The following is a 20,837-nucleotide window of genomic DNA, read 5'->3' on the forward strand; positions in this document are numbered from 1 at the left end:
AAATACAAAGCTTGCTTTGGTTCAGTGCTTTAAAATGCCAAGCCATTAGAACATCTTAAAAATACAAAATTGTGTAAAAATCTTTTAACCACATGCTTATTACAACCCAATTTGGCATAACATGAAAATATTGATTACAGCAAATTTTAAAAGCTTTTCAGGCACATTTCCCCAGTAAGATAAAGGTTTATAATTATAACATGATTGAATATATAACCCTTGTCATGTCTCTCAGGGTTAACTTACTAGAATTCTCCACACTTAATGTAAATAAGGTCAACCAAATCCAGTATGGAGCTAAAAAAATGCTTTTGCCTATTACTGACTATAATAAAGAACAAAATGAATTTAGGAACTGAAATTAGGTTCCCAAGAAGCCCCAGGGTAATGACCTCTACAGCAATGTTAAAACATTTTTTAAAATTATGTGAACTTGTTTACACTGATGCTTTTATAGCATAGCTACTTTCAAGGGATGCCTGAAATCAACAATCTTACTCTCTAACTGGTTCAGGAAAAAAATATATATATATATGCAATATTAAAAAAATAATGGAAGAAGCTCTTCCAGTAGGAGGTTTTTGTTTTTTGTTTTTTGTTTTTTCCTGGGACAGAAACAAGAAACCAATCATGCCATCTAATTTCTCAATCTTCCTGCTGCCAATCCCCAGCCCCCTTTAATGGAAGCCATTAATATTTAAATAACCAGGGTAGTTACAACACTTCCCTGGTAAGCAGATGTTGACTCAAAGATGTTAAAGAATGAAAAGAGGTAAAACTGGTCCTGTTTTAACTGATATAAATCTAAAACATAAAAGTAAGAACTGGGTCAATTTAGTAGATCTCATTAACATTTAATCAAATAACTATCTGAGTCATGGTTTCCCATGTAGGTGAATCAAAGCACCAACGTATTTCATTTCACAGTTCTCATTCAACAGTCAGAATTCCTGAACTGTGCTTAGCTGTTATCTCTCCTTATGAGAATGAAAGCTATTATCATAAATGGAGAAGTGGGTTTTTAAAATACTCTCTCATGTGTTTTTGCTTATCCTAAATTAGCATGAATCTTTTTATTTATTGAACAACATTTATTGAGCAATTTCTAAACCAAGAAACCTGATACTAGATAGAGGATATCTCCTACAGAATGTTGAAAAAGAAAACTGTTAACCCTACACTTTATCATACCTACTTGAAATAATATGAAAACAGTGGTGCTATTTCCAGTTCAAACATATCATATTGAAGAATCCCAACAAAATGTTCTTCTTAATAAATGTTTAGAAACAGAACAAAATCTAGGTAAACACAATACAATATTGACAGAATCAAAGAATCTAAAGGTCAAAAGTATATCATTTGCTAAAACTGTCTTACTAAACCTTAAATATTACAGTTGAAAACCATGTGTCCAATGTATAATTTTTGATAGGAACAAAGCTATTTATCCACAGTGTTCTTTAGAATAATAAAAACTGTCAATAAATAAAATTTCCAACAATAAGACATCAGATAAGTAAGTTGCTATACACCAAAAAGATAAAATTATTATACATACAGCAATTAAAATGATTCTACTAAGAATGTTTTGAAAAATATAACAAAATATTATTAGGTAAAGAAAAGCAGAATATTAGATTGGATATATGGTTTTTTTCCTTATTTAATACTTCTTAATAATTTCTAAATTTTCTACAAAAATTTTGTACTCAGAAAAAATAATTTTGTTGCTTCTTTAAAAAAACAAAGTGAAGCAACTGCTAGACATGACAGAAAAAGTGCTTATTCCTTATTCCTTATTACTACCTGGGTATGACCTCTTCTGTTTCCTAGGAATAAGGTTCTATTTGCACTTCTAGAATAGCTTTTTCTTTCTCTAACATTCTGTTAAGATGTGTCCTGATCTCCTAAAGCCACAGAATCCCAGAGACTCACAGTAAATTTTTTCTTTGGTAATCAGAAGGCTCTGCATAAATGTGAGATGCTATAATATTTATTATCATATCTGTAATTCATTCTGCCTGGCGTACAGTTCATAATGAGAGTGCATATAGTTGGTACTAGGCAAATATTACTGAATTGATGAAACTAAATAAGGAACCACATTTTAGACTTACAAGATATTAAATGTTCATGTGGTCCAATTCCTGCATCTTCAGATTAGAAAACGTTTACCAGGGAGTAATTGACTTGATCAAGATGACAAGGCCAAGACTCAAAGCCAGAATTTACTTATGGCTCTAAATCTCATCTGCTTTCTACTCTCCCATCTTTTTTTTTTTTTTTTTTTTTTTTTTCCTTTTTGAGACAGAGTCTCGCTCTGTCACCCAGACTGGAGTGCAGTGGTGCAAACTCAGCTCACTACAACCTCCGCCTCCTGGGTTCAAGGGATTCTCTTGCTTCAGCCCCCCAAGTAGCTGGGATTACAGGTACCCACCACCACACCCAGCTAATTTTTGTATTTTTAGTAGAGACGGGGTTTCACTATGTTGACCAAGCTGACCTCAGGTTCCTGACCTCAGGTGATCCAACCGCCTCGGCCTCCCAAAGTGCTGGGATTACAGGCGTAAGCCATTGCCCCCGGCCCACTCTCCCACCTTTGTTCCAGATATATTCAAATATTCTGACTCTTGCTGTCTCAATAGATAATAATAGCCTGTAATAGTCCTAAATCCCTCTTATGGATTGTTAAAGGATGTAGTAAAGAAATAAACAAATGAATAAAAAGAAACATTGATAAGTAAATCTGTCTAGAGAAGTCTGGTTTTTATTTTTTTATTTTTTTTATTTTTTTATTTTTATTTATTTATTTTTTTTTGAGGCGGAGTCTCGCTCTGTCGCCCGGACTGGAGTGCAGTGGCCAGATCTCAGCTCACTGCAAGCTCCGCCTCCCGGGTTTACGCCATTCTCCTGCCTCAACCTCCCGAGTAGCTGGGACTACAGGCTCCCGCCACCTCGCCCGGCTAGTTTTTTGTATTTTTTAGTAGAGACGGGGTTTCACCGTGTTAGCCAGGATGGTCTCGATCTCCTGACCTCGTGATCCGCCCGTCTCGGCCTCCCAAAGTGCTGGGATTACAGGCGTGAGCCACCGCGCCCGGCCGAGAAGTCTGGTTTTTAGAAACAACTCTGTAATAATCCAGGTCCTGCCATGACTCATCTGAGGACCTTGTGTAAGACAGTAACTTCTCTGGGTCCCACCTGATGTGCTAGAGCCGGCGCAAGAGACCTGATGGTTAAATTTTCAGGAATACTGAGAGTCAGTTGTTCAACAGAGCCACCGTCAACAATTAAACTGTCATTGAAGAAGTTACATTTTAAAACATACGTTCAAAGTACTCAAAACTTATCATTTCCTAATGATTTTACTACATTTTACTATTACCTGTGATCTAGAGTTATGATTTTTGTATCTGTGTGGTAGACAGATTATACATATGATGTTTTGCTTCTGGGCATCTTTTTCCAACTATGTGTTCAGTAATCCTGTTGGTAGCTTGAAATAAACTATCGTAGGAGTATTTATACCACAGTAACCAGCAAACACCAGAAATCAGGGCTTCTTTTTCTCAGAGAGCCGATTGTTAAACATTTACCTGCACACACTAGGCTCATCTTCATTATTGGTGAAATGAGCGAGATGCTATTTTCCATTAGCTCACACTCCAATTCCAATCTACCTGACCAGCAGAAGAGACAAAAAGGGAAAATCCTGGCCAGTTCTCCCCTACCTGATCAACCAGTAACATAATCAGACTTGTAAGACCTCAAGAAAAGAAACCTGAAAATGCCACTGGAGGTGTGTGTTTTGCCAAAGAAAAACGAATCAAAAACAAAACCCGCAGGATGAGGACAAAGAAACAAAGAGCAGGTATTTAAACCAGTCTTAGGTTCTCCCCTTCACTCGTTTCCACTTCCCCACTTTACACTATCGATTACTCCAATCAAAGGATACATATCTTTCATATAATAACCATAGTAGCTGCAATTGAAATAGTTATTGCCCGGCACATTGGCTAATGCCTGTAATCCTGGCACTTTGGGAGGCCAAGGCGGGAGGATCCCTTGAGCCCAGGAATTTATTTATTTATTTATTTATTTATTTATTTATTTATTTATTTATTTATTTAAGGGACACAGTCTCACTATGTTGACATCCTGGACAACACTCTTGAAGTACTCTTTTCCCAGGGAGGACACAGTCATGGCATGTAAGGTAAAGGGCAACCTTTTGCTGAAGTGGCACTGAGACACGCCTATCTCCTTCTCACAGGTTCCTCTCTGGCATCAGATGGTGGCGTCTAACCTCTCTAACAAATTAGTCACCCCATCTCTGCCACCATATCCTTGGATGTGCAGGAAAAGGAAACTAGAGGTGTGTGGCAGGGAGAGAATGAGAAAAATCAGGAAGAGGAGAAAATAATATAATCTGACACCACAGTCTGGAGCTTTACCTTGAAATCCCACTCCAACCAGAAGGGAAATTTAACTGGGCACGTGGTGGAAAGTAAAATGTAAACATTATCCCAAAATGTTTTTCAACAGCTTTGAAATAGAAGGGCCATGCCTGTGACTAAAGGCACCATCATGATAATGATACCAGTTAATAGCTACCAATTACTGAGCACTTACTATGTACAAGAAACTGTGCTGATTGCTTTATATTTTTTATTTCTAACCAGGTAGGCAAGGGTTAGAAACAACCTGACCTTGTCATCTCATTTTATAGACAAGATACTGATCCTCAGAGAATTTAAGTGATTTGCTCAGATTCACAGTGAGTAAGTGGTAAAGCAAGCAACTGAGGTGGCAGGCCTGGCTCAGAACATGATACCCCAAAATAATGGCACCTTGGCATAGTGAGTATTTTAAACAGCAGGAAATTGAAAAAACAGCAGAAGCAGGAAGGCTGCTCTCTGACCTTTTCCCATCTTTTTCTCCTGAGAGCTGGCCATGAAAGAATTCTCTGACCTACTTCCCCTGAAAGTAGGTCATAAGACCCTCATTCCAGAGGGGTCCTGCCCTATACCCAGAGGGAAGGAATGTCACACCGAGGTTGAAAAGAATCTGAACAAATAGGCCTTGCTGAGTTCCCCGGTTTATTACTATTAGATCACATTCTTTGGTCCTCCAATTACACTTCTGCACAACTGTCCCTAAACACATATGGTTTTCCCTGGGTCCTTGGGGCTTTGTTTTCTAAAGGTTTCTGTGTCACTGAAAACTTATATTAAATACAACTTTTATACTTTTTTCATTTAATCTATTTTTTTTTCTTTTTATTTGTTATAGGGGTCTCAGCCATGAACCTTGTGATGGATGAGGAAAAGATATTCTTTTTCTCCCCTTACACTTTCTGGCAGCCAACATGGGGTGGCTGAGACACCCCACTAGTTCCAGAACCTGCAGATAAGATCCTGGGACAACTAATAAAAAAACAACAAAAGGTTAAGAGTTGTTTTTTTGTTTTTTGTTTTTTAACCAAGATCAGCTCTCTCGGATCTCTTCTTCTAGGTAAGAATTTCCTTTCCAAATTCAGATTAGCAGAAGAAAAATCATTTGTTTGCACTGTGACTCTTATGTAAATCTGATTTGGGGGTACCCATTAGCTATTGATCCTTTCCCTCCCAGGGACAGCTATCTCGTTCCTGTTTCTCTCCTTTTGTTTCCTGAGAGCTTCGCTTCATGACTGGTGACAAAACTCTCTCTGGGCCCAGCATGATGGCTGATGCCTGTAATTCCAGCACTTTGGGAGGCCAAGGCAGGCAGATCACTCGAGGTCAAGCATTTAAGACCAGCCTGGCCAACATGGAGAAACCCCGTCTCTACTAAAAATACAAAAATTAGCCGGGCATGGTGGCACGCACCTGTAATCCCAGCTACTCATGAGGTGGAGGCAGGAGAATTGCTTGAACCCAGGAGGTGGCGGGTGCATGAGCTGAGATTGCACCACTGCACTCCAGCCTGGGCAACAGAGTAAGACTTTCTCAAAAAAAAATAAAAAATAAATAAATAAATAATTTAAAATTTAAAAAAAAAAAAAAAATTCTCTGCTCTCTGCCAGATGGGGTGCAAGTGTTTCAGCTAACAATGAAAGGGAAACACATCTCTGAGTAGATGATCTGAGAATGAGAGGAAGCTGGCCTTGAGGAAACAGTGCAAAGGCCCTGCAGTGCAAACAAGGTGCTTACTATGGGTTGGTGGGCACAGTCAATAGGGGAGGGAGTGGTACACAATAAGGTTGGAGAGATAAAGCAGTGCTCGGAGAGTCTTATCTTCCTTCACCTGTGTTAGCATTTTATTCTAACAATAATGGGAGACCACTGGAGAGTTTACAGCAAGGGAGAAATATCATCTGATTTACACTGTGACATGATTGCTGTGGTTGCTATCTAACAAGTAGACTTAAGGAGAATCAGGATGGAACCAGGATACCTAATAAGAGGCCGCTGTCATAACCCAGGAGCTATTACAAAGGCTGGGGTCAAAGAGTAGCAGGGAAGGTAATGAAAAATGGTCAGCTACATTTTGAAGGCAGATCTACGAGTATTTACTCATAGACCAGATATAATGGCTGAGGGAAAGACAAGAAGTACAAGAATGGCACCTGTTTTCTGCCCAGAGTAACTGCATGGATTACTATGCGCTGAGCTGAAGATATTTTGAAGTCCTAACTCCTAGTACCTCAGAATATGACCTTATTTGAAAATAGGGTCTTTGCAGATGTAGTAAGGTTGATGCAAAAGCAATTGTGGTTTTTGCCATTACTTTTTTTTTGGATAAAAGTCTCACTTGGTCGCCAGGGTGGAGTGCAGTGGCGCAATCTGGGCTCACTGCAACCTCTGCCTCCTGCGTTCAAGCAATTTCCCTGGCGCAATCTCGGCTCACTGCAACCTCTGCCTCCTGGGTTCAAATGATTCCCCTGCCTCAGCCTCCCAAGTAGCTGGGACTACAGGTGTGTGCTACCACTCCGGCTAATTTTTTGTATTTCAGTAGAGAGGGGGTTTCACCATGTTAGCCAGGATGGTCTCGGTCTCCTGACCTCGTGATCTGCCCACCTCGGCTTCCCAAAGTGCTGGGATTACAGGCGTGAGCCACACTACTTTTAATTAAAAGTAATTTTACACCAACCTAATACTTAGCTACAATGAGATTATACTGGAGTTGGGTGAGGGCAGGGCTTTCATCCAATAAAACTCGCGTCCTTATAATAAGAGGAGGGAACTATAGAGGAGAATGCCATGTGACAACAGCCGCAGACACTAAGTGATACATCTACAAACCAAGGAGTGCCAGGATTGCTGGCAAACACCAGTAGCTAGAAGAGGCAGGGAAGACTGTAGGCTACAGGTTTCAGGGGGAGCATGGTCCTGCTGACACATTAATTTTGGACTCTAGCATTCAGAACTGTGAGACAATAAATTTCTGTTGCTTTATGTTACCCAGATGGTGGTGTTTTGTTACAGTAGCCCTAGGAAACTAATACATGAATAGTGGGGCCATGATTGGAGATCAGGAAGACTATGGAAGGAGTTGGGATGGAGGGTGTGAAGGCACAAAACCCCAAGAGTTCTACTCTAAGTTGCCTGGTAGGCGTCCAGTGAAAATTCGGACTGGCCAACACTAAGCTGGAAAAGGGAAGCAAAATTGATTTCTTACATCAAATATGTCTGGCATTACGCAAGCCAGGATTTCCCATGGGGTCCTTTATGCAATACCAATTCTGCAACATATTAACAGATTTTATAAGGAAAAACATTTGGGAAAGTCTGGGTTAAATACAATTAATGAGGCTGAGGCAGAAGAATCGCTTGAACCCAGGAGGCTCCCTTGTTACAGAACACCTCATAGCCGTTCACTAACAGACAGCACACCTTTTCTTTTTTTTTTTTTTTTTTTTTTTTTTCTTTTTTATTATACTTTAAGTTCTAGGGTACATGTGCATAACGTGCAGGTTTGTTACATATGTATACTTATGCCATGTTGGTGTGCTGCACCCATCAACTCGTCAGCACCCATCAATTCATCATTTATATCATGTATAACTCCCCAATGCAATCCCTCCCTCCTCCCCCCCTCCCCCCTCCCCATGATAGGCCCCAGTGCGTGATGTTCCCCTTCCCGAGTCCAAGTGATCAATTGTTCACTTCCCACCTATGAGTGAGAACATGCGGTGTTTGGTTTTCTGTTCTTGTGATAGTTTGCTAAGAATGATGGTTTCCAGCTGCATGCACACCTTTTCTTAACTGTGATACTATTCTTAAACAAGCCCTAAGGCCAGAGTTTATATAAGACATATCCATATGAGTAAACTCAGTCCCAGGTGAAATAATTTTCTCATGCCCCCTTAGCTATTGAGTAGCAAAGCTGGAATTTGAAGCCATATCTAGGTGATGCCAAAGTCCATGTATTTTCCATATACCACTATATAAACGACAGAATATAACAAAATCTGCCTCAATGCAACTGTTGATAAAAGCGGAATTCTGAATAAACTGGATTGTTTTGTCCATTTGCAGGATTTATAGGTACTGAAACTGCAAGTGATTGAAAGGCATATTCATTTGTAAAGATGTGAAAATCACGGGTCCACAGATTACTTCATAATGGATTTCTAGTGTACTTCTTTCAGTTTCAAAAATTACTTTTTGGGGATAAGTGAAGCTCTCTACTCTTTGGGACATTAAAATCTCATGGCAAAGTCAGTGTCTTCCACTAAGAAATTTTTGTTAGTTTTGCTCAAGTGTAGCCCTGTTCTTCTTAGAATTGCCTCCTTTTGAATGGTGTGAACCCGGGAGGCAGAGGTTGCAGTGAGACGAGATCGCATCACTGCACTCCAGTCTGGGCGACAGAGTAAGACTCCGTCTCAAAAAAAAAAAAAAAGAATCGCCTCCTTTTTATTGCCTACTATAATTAGAATTTTCAAATAAAAACATTAGGATACATAGGGTGGCAAATACACGGCTAAGATTGGGAACAATGAAAGGGAACATTTTACATGAGGATAATCCTAGTAAATTTGGCAATGTCATCAGTTTAACCACCAATCCCTGAAGTGACAGGGGAAACTTCTCCCTGATTCTAAAAGAGCAACTACTGTTTGTAGCAGTAACCACTCTATAGGATTCACTTCCACGATTCTAGTACATTTCTCAGCTCTTTTCCATACGTTATCTCATTCAAGCATCACCTCCACTCTTTGTTTCTTTTGTTTTGTTTTTTTTGAGACAGGGTCTCACTCTGTCGCCAACAATCTTGGCTCACAGGAATTTCCACCTCCTGGGCATAAGTGATCATACCACCTCATCCTCCAGAGTACCTAGGACCACTGGTGCATGCCACCACACCCAGCTAATTTTTGTACTTTTCGTAGAGATGGAATTTTGCCATGTTGACCAGGCTGGTCTCGAGCTCCTGGGCTCAAGCGATTCGCCTGTCTTGGCCTCCCAAAGTGCTGGAATTACAGGCATGAGCCACTGCGCCTTGGCCCACCTCCACTCTTGAAAAAAGTTAGTGTAGTACTTCAATAGAGGCCCATGCTGACTGGGCCACTTTGCAAGTGGTAATACTCCAGGCAGCAGCTGAGCTGGAACGGACTCCAAGTTGACTGGACCATCCACTCATTCACTGAATAAATATATCCTTAGCTCATACAATGAATAAAACAGACCACATCTGCCTTCATGAACTCAGGAAGAGAGACAGGCGAGGCTTTTAAGAAAATCAAAGCAGGATAAATGGAATAGAAAGGAAAGGGGTCAAGCAGTGGCACTACCTGAGATAGGTGGTCAGGGAAGGCCCCCCTGAGTAGGTGACACCTGAGCAGATCTGAGGGCATGAGACAGTGTCTAGGAAGAAGAGAGTTCCTGGCAGGAGAACAGTGACTGCAAAGGCCATTCACAGGAAACAGTGCAGATGGAAGCCCATGGTGGGAGCCAGTGAGCCATGGTCGGAGTGGTTTGAAGGGGGATCAGGTATAGACTTGTGCTGGGTATTGAAAGCCAACCTGTGTTTTAGGGCACTGCTTCTTCCCAGCTCTGGATATCTCTATCAGTGTCCACGAAGTCCAACAGTGTAACACTGCTGGCCCCTTGCTGCTGCCTTCTTCCCTCTGTAGGGGCAGGATGTCAGGCAGAAAGGTTCACCTTATGGGTACATTTGGATAAACTGGTCATGGTGGGCTCACCTCACTCCCCATCCCCACACGGAGCAGTGCTTTTCTCTCTCCACCCTGTGTGAACCTGAGGATTGCTGGGCAAGTCTGCTCAACTCGGGTATCAGTCATAGGAAACCCATTTGCCCAAAAGGAAAAGTGCCATTCCAGCCCGGCCTCCCTCATTCATCAAGCTGATGTTTCGCTGTCCTGCTGCCTTGCTCTTCTGTCTTATTTCTCAATTTCTTCAGAACTCAGGAGAGAAAGACAAAGTGCTGTGTTTTGGGCTCTCTCAGAGACCTCAAAAATGGAATTTAGGTTTTATTCTAGTGTAACCCCTCCACTCCACTGTCTTTATTTTCCTGCAAACATTTCATCGTACATACAATTGAAGAAAGGCGTGGTTAACAGTATCAGCTTCATCAGCCATACCCAGAATGTAAAGCCCCATACAGTCTGGTTTGCTCACACCAACCCTGAAAAAGAGCAAGTGGGGCATGAGAAATGACCTCTCAGATCAAACCAGCCAAAATGTCTTCACACAGATAATCCAAGGGCAACAAAGTCACTGCATTCCCTCACTAGGTATTTGAAAATCCACTGCGTATAGTATTTAAGGTGGAGACAACATAAAAAGCCCACAGACTGGTTCATCTGCTTCATAAGGCACTGAACACCCTCTATTATTGCTTCTGTCAGCAGTTTCTGAAAGCAAAAATAAATAAATAAATAAAACCCTGTTTTCATTCTTACTTAATGTATTCTGACTTCTGTGCATATCATCTTGCTAAAATCATTAATAATCTCCATATTTCTAAATTCAAAAGAAAAATCTGTCTTTATCTTTATTGACTTTTCTGACACGCTGCTACTGCCCCTTTGGTAAATTTATCGATGCCTTGCCTTCTGTAATTTGTGTTTTCATGGTTCTAAAATTCTTCTAGGATTCTATCCTTGGTCCACAGCTTATCACACTTCCACACACTAAAGATGAGATGCTGGTCTCATCACTATAACCAGCACTTTCTGTGGACACCACTCAAAATGAGAGTGCCTCTCAAAAGCTTCTGCCTCATCTAACCGCCTGCCTAACATTTTTAGCTGGTGCCCCATGGGTATATGAAACTCAACATGTCAAAACGGCATTTAATCCTGCTGAAACGTGGTGAGTCAGAAACATTTATTTCTGCCCCCTTATGAAACCTCTCTAAAATGAGAGTGAAGACATTTTTTGAAGTTATAAATCCCAATACCCAAGAAAATAGGAGAGACAATAGTAAATGGGGCAGATCAAATTTTTGTTGTTAGATGGAAAGTGAACAGATAGTTTGCAGAGAATGAAAGCAGAATATAAACGAGAAACAGGCTAATTCAAACCATACAACTACAGAAAGGGTCAAAACTGGTAAGTACTGTAGAAGGCAAAAGCGAAGTATGGGGCTGAAAATGGAGGAATTGGTATGAGTCTATAACAGCATTTAGATCCTCAAGTCCCTCCCCAATCTAAAAGAGGAGGTGAGAGCCTTATTCTGTAGAAAATTCATTATTTGGACATTTTCAGTAGAGACACTCTAGACTTGGGAATGTAAGAAACAGTGAAAGTTGGGGAAGAGATACCCTACTGAAAACTCAGAAAGTCTACACACTGAACACACTGACAGACCCCAGCCCCTTGAACATTCAGCAGTAAGAATGTTGGCAGTAAGAACTCTATACCTTCATTCTTCAGCTTCTGCAGGAGACTGAAGGATTCTTTTTTGCAAAAACTGCATTCTCTTAGAGAAAGAATATACACATAATGACATGTAGGATCCTCTAACGAAGCGTGTTGAATCCACCAATCAACTGCAGGGAGACAGTGAACTGCTGACAAATCCCTTCAACACAGTGTCCAACCAGCAATTTAGTTTCTCACACTTAATACGTAAATATACTTCAAGGAACTATTGGGTATTTGAGGAAAGCCTCCAGGTTGGTAGAAAATTCAAAAGAAATGGCACAAAAACAAAAACTCACAAGAAATAGCAATGTATGAAGCAGAATAACTCTCCAAAAACCAAAATATCTTTAAGGAGATAAGAGAAGATATTGCATTCATTAACCAACAGAATAAAAAATAAGAACATGCTTCTGAAAATTAAAAATACAATAGTAGAAATCTTAAGAATTTGATAAAAGGACAGTGCAATTAAGTTATAGAATCTCACAGAAAATATAATTGAAAGATAATAGAACTTTTAAAAATAGGGAGAAAAAAGATAAGGAAATTAGAAGATTGGTTCCAGAAGATCAATATCTGACTAATGGGAGTTCCAGAAAAAGATGGCAGATAAAATTCAGGGGAGATCGGGTGGCTCATGCCTGTAATCCCAGAACGTTGGGAGACCAAGGCAGAAGGATAGCTTGAGCCGAGGAGTTCAAGACCAGCCTGGGCAACATAATGAAGTTTCATTTCTGCAAAAAAAGTTTACAAAATTAGCCAGACATGGTGGCACACACCTGTGATCCCAGTTACTTGGGAAGCTGAAGTGGGATTATCACTTGGGCCCCAGGAGGTCAAGGCTCCAGTGAGACATGATCGCACCACTGCATTCCAGCCTAGATGACAGAAAGACACATTGTCTCAAAGAAAAAGGCCGGGCGCGGTGGCTCAAGCCTGTAATCCCAGCACTTTGGGAGGCCGAGACGGGCGGATCACGAGGTCAGGAGTTCGAGACCATCCTGGCTAACACGGTGAAACCCCGTCTCTACTAAAAATACAAAAAAAAAACTAGCCGGGCGAGGTGGCGGACGCCTGTAGTCCCAGCTACTCGGGAGGCTGAGGCAGGAGAATGGCGTAAACCGGGGAGGCGGAGCTTGCAGTGAGCTGAGGTCTGGCCACTGCACTCCAGTCCGGGCGACAGAGCGAGACTCCGCCTCAAAAAAAAAAAAAAAAAAAAAAAGAAAAAAAAAAATCAATCAGGGTAAGGAATTATCAAAGAAATAGTGTGAAAATATCTGCAGAGGTATAGATATGATTTTTCAGATTTAAAGGAACCATCAAGTTCCCGGATCAATAAATGAAAAGATGAAGAACACATTTCAGAAATAAAGTGACTATTAGAAACTTTCCAGAGAAGAAGAGAGAAAGAGAATGGTATCACATAAAAAGAATCAAGAGCCAAAATTGCATTAGTTTTTTGTTTATTGTGTTTTGTTTTGAGACGGAGTCTTGCTCTGTCACCCAGGCTGGAGTGCAGTGGCGCAATCTCGGCTCACCACAACCTCCACCTCCCATGTTCAAGCTATTCTCCTGTCTCAGCCTCCTGAGTAGCTGGGATCACAGGTGCATGCCACCACGCCCAACTAATTTTTTTGTATTTTTAGTACAGATGGGGTTTCACCATGTTGGTCAGGCTGGTCTCGAACTCCTGACCTCGTGATCCACCCACCTCAGCCTCCCAAAGTTCTGGGATTATAGGCATGAGCCACCACGCCCAGCCTCTAGCAATCATGAGAATAAATTAAATAAATATTCAGAAATATATCAGATTTATTTATTTATTTATTTATTTATTTATTTATTTTTATTTTAGAGATAGGGTCTCACTCTGTCATCTAGGCTGCAGTGGCAGTACAATGCTGCAATCACAGCTCACTTCAGCTTCTAGCTTGTGGGCTCAAGCAATCCTCCCACCTTAGCTTCCCAGAGTGCTGCTATTACAGGTGTGAGCTACCACATCCAGCTAGATTTTGATTTTGATTTTTAATTTAATTTTTTTCACCTGATATACAGCTTGGGAACCAGCCAGGTTTTTTTTGTTTGTTTGTTTTTGTTTTAATGTTTCTCATATACCACTTCGCAGAAAGCTACTGGCAAATGTGGTCCACCAAAGCAAGGATGTAAACCAAGAAAGAGGAAGACATGGAAGCCCAGTAACAGGGGAACTAGGACTGAAGAGGGGAAGTGAAATCACAAAATAACAGTTATATCTAAAGAGCCACCAGTGCATATTGGAGCAGTAAGACAGAATGGGGATTCACATGAGATGTCCTCAAGGAAGAAATGTATCTATAACTGACTACTGCATGAGCTTTTGTAAAAAATCATATCAATAAGGATATTACAGTTCTGTCAGCAATTTTGGACAGAAGTTATAAGAGTGATAGAGAAAACAGAACAATGCAAAGAGGCAATTTTTAAGTTGATGAAGAAAATAAAACTGTACAAGACATGGATTGCAATTATAGTATACTACTTGGCTCAGCAGTGAGCAATATTTACATAATAAGGTAAACATTAGATATTGATTTAGCAAAAGAGAAAAATTATATCACCATTTGGACAGGTTGGAGGGTAGGAAAGTCAGGAGGTAAGGTATGTAAAAGTCGTAAATTCTTGAATCAGTCAATAGAAAATACCTCAAATAAAAAGTGAAACTCTAAAACCAATAAATCAAGAAACAGATTAGGCAGATTACTTGGAAATTTGGAATTAAAGGCTAGAAAAAATAGGTAGAAGTATGAGAGGAGGTCTCAGACATAAGAGAAGGATGGGGAGGGGTGGAGAAGAAGACTAAAATTTTTTATCATGAGAATTACAACATTACTTTTATTATATTGACAAAAATCAAAAGTAGTTAAGAAGAACTCAAAAACTAAACTTATTATCTCCTTCCCTAAACTTGTCCTTACTTCCCTATTTTTCATCTTGGTTGGAAATACTCCCATCAACTCAAGTACTAAAGCCAGAAATCCAGGATGTATTCTTGATCTATCTGTTTTTCTCTGACCCTGCATTCCCACAGCCAATCAATCACCAACTGAATCTCCTAGATGTTTTTCAAATTCACCTTCACCTCTCTAAATCTACTCTCATGGCCTAATCCAGTTCTTTATTGTCACTTGTCTGGACTACTGCAAACCTCCAAACTAGTTTCCAACCTTGACTTTAACTCCTAATTAAATAAATCCCTCTATACTTCCCTCATGTGCTGCTGTGTCTCCTATTGAGGTGGCATCACTGTCTGGGGTAAATACCTGGGGTTTGCCATCTCACACCAAGATTAAGGACATGGACACACACAAGGAGTGAGTTTAGGAGCAGACGTTTAATAGGCAAAAGAAAAAGGAGAACAGCTCTCTCTCTTGCAAGAGAGAGGGGCATCTGAATGGGAAATCTGGCCCTTTGTGGAGTGCACTGGATTTTATAGACAGGCTTGAGGGGGTATCTGATTTATATAGACATTGATTGGCTCACAGATTGGCTGGACCAGGTATAACATTTACATAGCATGCAGGGAAGCTGGCCACCTCACCCTAACCTTATTGTGCAAATGGGCTTTCCACTTAGAAAGCACTACTGTCTGCTCCCTATTGCACACGTGGTTGGAAAGGAAAAGGGAAGATGGAGCTGCCGTTTTGAACATGCCTAGCCCAGGTAGCCTTTTACTGTTGGCACAACTGCCGGCATTCACTCGTGCAAGCTTCCAGCTTACTTGTCTATGTGTGTAGCTCAATTTTATAGGCAGGCTGCTCTTTGTTAGAAAAGAAAATGATTTGGGGTCTGCCTTTCATTGAAAGGAAAACCTTACTGAGGACTCCTGTACCCTCACTATCTGCCTAAATAATTTCTTCTTAATGCCTATATCACTATTTTGGCAGGTCATGGAATTTATAGCGTTTAAAAATTTGTTATGCAGCAATAGATAACCAATACAGAGGCAGGAGAAAAGCCTAAGTAGGAAGAGGAGAAATAGGATGGAATCTAGAGAAGTCAGTAGAGAGCCGATCAGAGAGAGTTTTCTAGATAGGTTAAGAATCTTTATCCTCTAGTGATTAGGAACTACTGAAGGGCTTGACAATTTGAAAAGAGTACTAGGGACATCAATGTAAGGATGGACTTAAGCCAGAAAGACAGAAGGCAGGAAGGCCAGTTAATATGTTTCACAATAACCTAGAATAAAGATGATGGGAGTTCGAACTAGGGCAGGAAACTAGTAATAACAGCGTGGTGAGGGCAGACTTAAAAATAATTAGAAGGTTGACTGGGAGCAGTGGCTCATGCCTGTAATCCCAGCACTTTGGGAGGCCAAGGTGGGTAGATCACCTGAGGTCAGGAATTCCAGACCAGCCTGGCCAACATGACAAAACCCTGTCTCTACTAAAAATACAAAAATTAGCCAGGCTTGGTGGTATGTGCCCGTAATCCCAGCTACTCAGGAGACTGAGGCAGGAGGATCATTCTAACCCTAGAGGCTGAGGTTGCAGTGAGCCAAGACCACGCCGCTGCAGTCCAGCCCGGACAACAGAGCGAGACTTCATCTCCAAATAATAATAATAATAATAATAATTAGAAAGTAAAATTGGAAGAAATTTGTGATTATATATTAGAGTTGAAATAGAACAAAGAATCTAGGATGATCCCAGATGTGACTTAGATGGCTGGGTGGGTGGATGATGGTGCCATTAACCGAGAAAAAGAGAGACCCAAATCCCTGAGAGTGAAAATCAGCTCTAGTGCTAATCAGTCTAAGATGCTCCCAACAGAACATTAACAATATTTCTGTATACCCAAGGCCACTCTGCAGTTGCAATATGATGGACAGTCCTTTTTTCTGAGCAACTGCTGTATTCTTACAAATGATAGCGCTTTGTCCCTCCCAGCGACTGCTGAGAGTCTAAGTTCCTGAGCTGCCATGGGCACTTGGCAGCAGCTAATCCAGCGGGTACCTCTTCCCTGATCCCTCCTTTCATTCACTTAGCACAAGGCCAAACCTTTCAGAGGCTTCTTCCCACTTCTCCCATCCCTAGGGTATGTGTCCTCCTTTGCTGCACATAATGCTAACAAACCTAACTTTGTGTCATTATACATGTATTTCTCATATTCTCTGCTCAGTGGGTTTCAACTTCCATCCCACTTGAAAGGTATACTGAGAAAAAGTAGAAGGAAACTAAAAAACAGAGAAAAAAGAGACAATAAAGCCAGACCATAGAGGATGGCTGCGGGCTCCCTATAGTACATTTCATTCTAAGACGAGCAGGAAAGGCTCTGCCACAATTCCTGAACGTACAAGGTCAAAAGTTGCAGCCTTCACTTCACCAACAGGCATATCCTTGGGCAAGCCAATTCACTTCTCGCCTTGGACTTCAGTTCCTTCATTTGTAAATTCCGGGGATTTAGATGGACTATATAATTCCCAAAATTCCTCTCAGCTTGGAATGTCTAAGATTCTAAAAATGCAGCCAAGGAGATCAGGCTAAAACTGCTTCAGGCTTTGAGTCACAGCGATGATTCACGTAGGCTACCTTAATGAAAGAACTTCCACATCTGCTCTGGGTGCCCTGAACCTACACATTTCTGTCAGTGTTCGTAAGACAACCTAAAAAACCTAAGAAAGGCTGTTTTTTTTTTGGTGGGGGGGGGGGTGGGGAGGGCTACAGAACTGATTAAATTACATCTTTTTTGAGCACGGATTTTTAAAAAATCCTGTCAACAAAATTCTAAATCAGTGGCTTCCAGCAATTTTTATCTGAAACAAAAGTCTCAGATTCTGCAGACACCAAAGTTCACATACACGTGTACACAAGAACGGTGGAAAGAGTCATGGCTTCACATGGAGTGTGCGGTCTGCCATCTCAGAAATCTCCTGGGTCCCAATGGCACAGGCAGTTCATTCTCCTGCCAGGCAAGTTAATTCCACCAACACGCCAATAGTTAGAAGGGGAGAAAACAAAACAAAACAAATTATTCCCACTTGCTGATTGCTAATAATATTCTCCATCAAGTAACCCGGGCAGGAACATTTCTCGTTTTCAGAATTAGCTATGGCTGCCACTTCCCCTTGTGTCAAATATAAGGAGATAATTCCTAGGGTCTGCATATGACTCAGAATGGCTTCATCTTTATTTCACATTCTACATTTCTTATTGCTTGACTTAGGAGCATATGAGCTTTTCCCTAGCCAGGCCTTTCCCTGCAACTTACCAACCCTCCCTCAGCACTAAACAATCACATTTCTTGATCCATTCAAACATGCAGACCTCGGCTGGGCACAGTGGCTCATGCCTGTAATCCCAGCACTTTAGCAGGCCGAGGCAGGAGGATTATTTGAGCCTAGGAGTTTAAGACCAGCCTATGCAATGTGGCAAGCCCTCGTCTCAAATCAAACAAATAAACATACAGGCTTCTACCCACACTCTTTTATACAAACAGCCATACAGTAAAGGGTGAGAAACTTTGCTAAAACTTGTGGAGTAAAGATGAAAAGGGGACAGCATCTACCTTCAAGGAGCCCTCATTCTAGCAAAGAGAGACATGCATGAAAACCAGTAAACCCAAATACTGTCATAAAGCATGAGGAATGCAGTTCTGTGCCCCATTACAAATAAACACTGCACTTAGTAAAGTCCTCACTGGAGGATGACCCCATTTACAATGCAAATCCTATTACTCACTATACAACTTGCTACTTCTAACTTTGGGAAAAAAGCATTGAGGAAGCAGCATAATTCTTACGGCTTCCAGAGTCAACTGGGGCTAATCTTGCTCTAGGCTCCACATTCTATCGCACCCTCTCTCCAAAGACTCACCAGAGAAGGAAAATAAGAAAAAAGCAAAAAGTGACCTTAGACAGGCACAACTGTGGGACAATGAGGGAAGGCAGAAGATTGATGGGGTAAAACAAACACACAAGTGAAAATAGAGCTTTTCTCCACTTCACCCTTAATCAGCCAGGGATCGAAGGTATGATCTTAAGGAGAATGAATGAAGTGACTGTTGAACTCAGGAAAGTAGGAAGGTTGCATGACCTTTGTACCAGCTTTAGGGGCTGGCATTTCTGAGAGGGGTTGGCCCTTCCTGTAGAGTTCAAGAAGTTGGGTGAAAACAAGGCACGATCAGAGGGCAGACATCCCACCAATTGTGCAATGTGCTTTGAGCTTCCCTGCTGATCACCTTCCCAAAACAGAGGGGCCACAGTAAGGAGCCTACATGTGCAAACACCTAACACAGTGCCTAGCATACAGTCAGTAGCATAAAGGAAGGCAATGCAGTCCAGTGGGAATAGCATGACAGATTTAAAATATGCCCTCAGACCGAGTGTGGTGGCTGATGCCTGTAATCCCAACAATTTGAGAGGCCAAGGTGGGCAGACCATGAGGTCAGGAGTTGCAGACCAGCCTGGCCAACATAGTGAAACCCTGTCTCTACTAAAAATACAAAAATTAGCTGGGCATGGTGGCACATGCCTGTAGTCCCAGCTATTCGGAAAGGTGAGGCAAGAGAATCACTCGAACCCAGGAGGCGGAGTTGCAGTGAGCCGAGATTGCCCCACTGCACTCTAGCCTGGGTGACAGGGAAAGACTCCATTTCAAAAAATAAAAATAAAAAATAAAAAAACAAAGTATGCCTTCACAGCTTCAAATGTGGTTTCTGCCACTTAAAAACTCTGTACCTTGGCCGGGCATTGTGGCTCATGCATGTAATCCCAGCATTTTGGGAGGCTGAGACGGGTGGATCATGAGGTCAGGAGATGGAGACCATCCTGACCAACATGGTAAAACCCTGTCTCTACTAAACACACAAAAATTAGCCAGGCGTGGTGGTATGCGCCTGTAGTCCTAGCTACTCAGGAGGTTGAGACAGGAGAATCGCTTGAACCCAGGAGGCAGAGGTTGCAGTGAGCTGAGATTGCGCCACTGCACTCCAGCCTAGACAACAGAGTGAGGCTGCCTCAAAAAAAAAAAAAAAAAAAAAGTAGCTGTTGCCTTGTGAAAATATAGACAAGTTCATTAAATTACCTGGCTTCTGATCTGGAAGTGGGTTACCTGGAAAAAGCATTGCATGCTCTAAAAGTCCTATATAAAAAAATTATTTAACTTTCTCTTTTTCTTTCCTCTGCCTCACCTTACCCCCTGCACTTCCCAGAATGGGAAAAGGAAGGACTTACTTCACTTTACTAGTGTGGATATGGTCTTCTAGTTAGAGACTGTGGTCAATTATTAAGGAGAACTGCAGCTACAATAACACTGTAGATAAATAGGCATTAAAATACTAACAGATGATTGAACGAATTTTTTGTTCCAAGAACTCCATATATTCAGATTTTCTTCAAGATCTTGTCCTTTTTTCTTCTTCTTCTGTACATTCCCATTCAACAATCCCTTGAGTATTAATCACTAGTCCAAATGTTTGTTCAGTCCTGACATTGCTATTGGGCGTTTCAGGACTGTATCACCACTGTCAACTGTCACCTCCACAAGGATAACCAATCAGTCCCTCAAACCCACTGACTCTGTAACAGGACATCATCATTCTCCTCAAACTTCCTCCTTCTATGACTTGTAGATGCTTTTTTTGAGACAGAGTCTTGCTCTGTTGCCCAGGCTGGAGTGCAGTGGCGCAATCTCGGCTCACTGGAGCCTCTGGAGCCTCTGCTTCCGAGTTCCAGTGATTCTCCTGCCTCAGCCTCCTGAGTATCTGGGATTACAGGCAAGGGCCACCACGCCTGTCTAATTTTTGTATTTTTAGCAGACACAGGGTTTTACCATGTTGGCTAGGCTGGTCTCAAACTCCTGACCTCAGGTGATCCGCCTGCCTCGGCCTCCCAAAGTGCTGGGATTACAAGCGTGAGCCACCACGCCCAGCAACTTCCAGATTCTTAATGATGCTCCCTTATTATTGCAGATGCCTGAGTTCTAAAAC

General features: G+C 41.4%; 1 protein-coding gene and 1 long non-coding RNA gene across 15 annotated transcripts in view; one reads left to right on the plus strand and one right to left on the minus strand.

Moving 5' to 3' along the window:
- Positions 1-20,837, minus strand: part of CPVL (carboxypeptidase vitellogenic like) — a 207,788-nt gene that overhangs the window by 135,270 nt on the left and 51,681 nt on the right. The window lies entirely within an intron of this gene.
- Positions 1,926-5,452, plus strand: LOC104668613. Its single transcript, XR_748854.1, has 3 exons — positions 1,926-1,979; positions 3,574-3,871; positions 5,293-5,452. It is a non-coding gene; the product is annotated as an uncharacterized LOC104668613 (long non-coding RNA).

This window comes from Rhinopithecus roxellana, chromosome 6 (assembly GCF_007565055.1).
Source record: "Rhinopithecus roxellana isolate Shanxi Qingling chromosome 6, ASM756505v1, whole genome shotgun sequence".
Taxonomy (NCBI): domain Eukaryota; kingdom Metazoa; phylum Chordata; class Mammalia; order Primates; family Cercopithecidae; genus Rhinopithecus; species Rhinopithecus roxellana.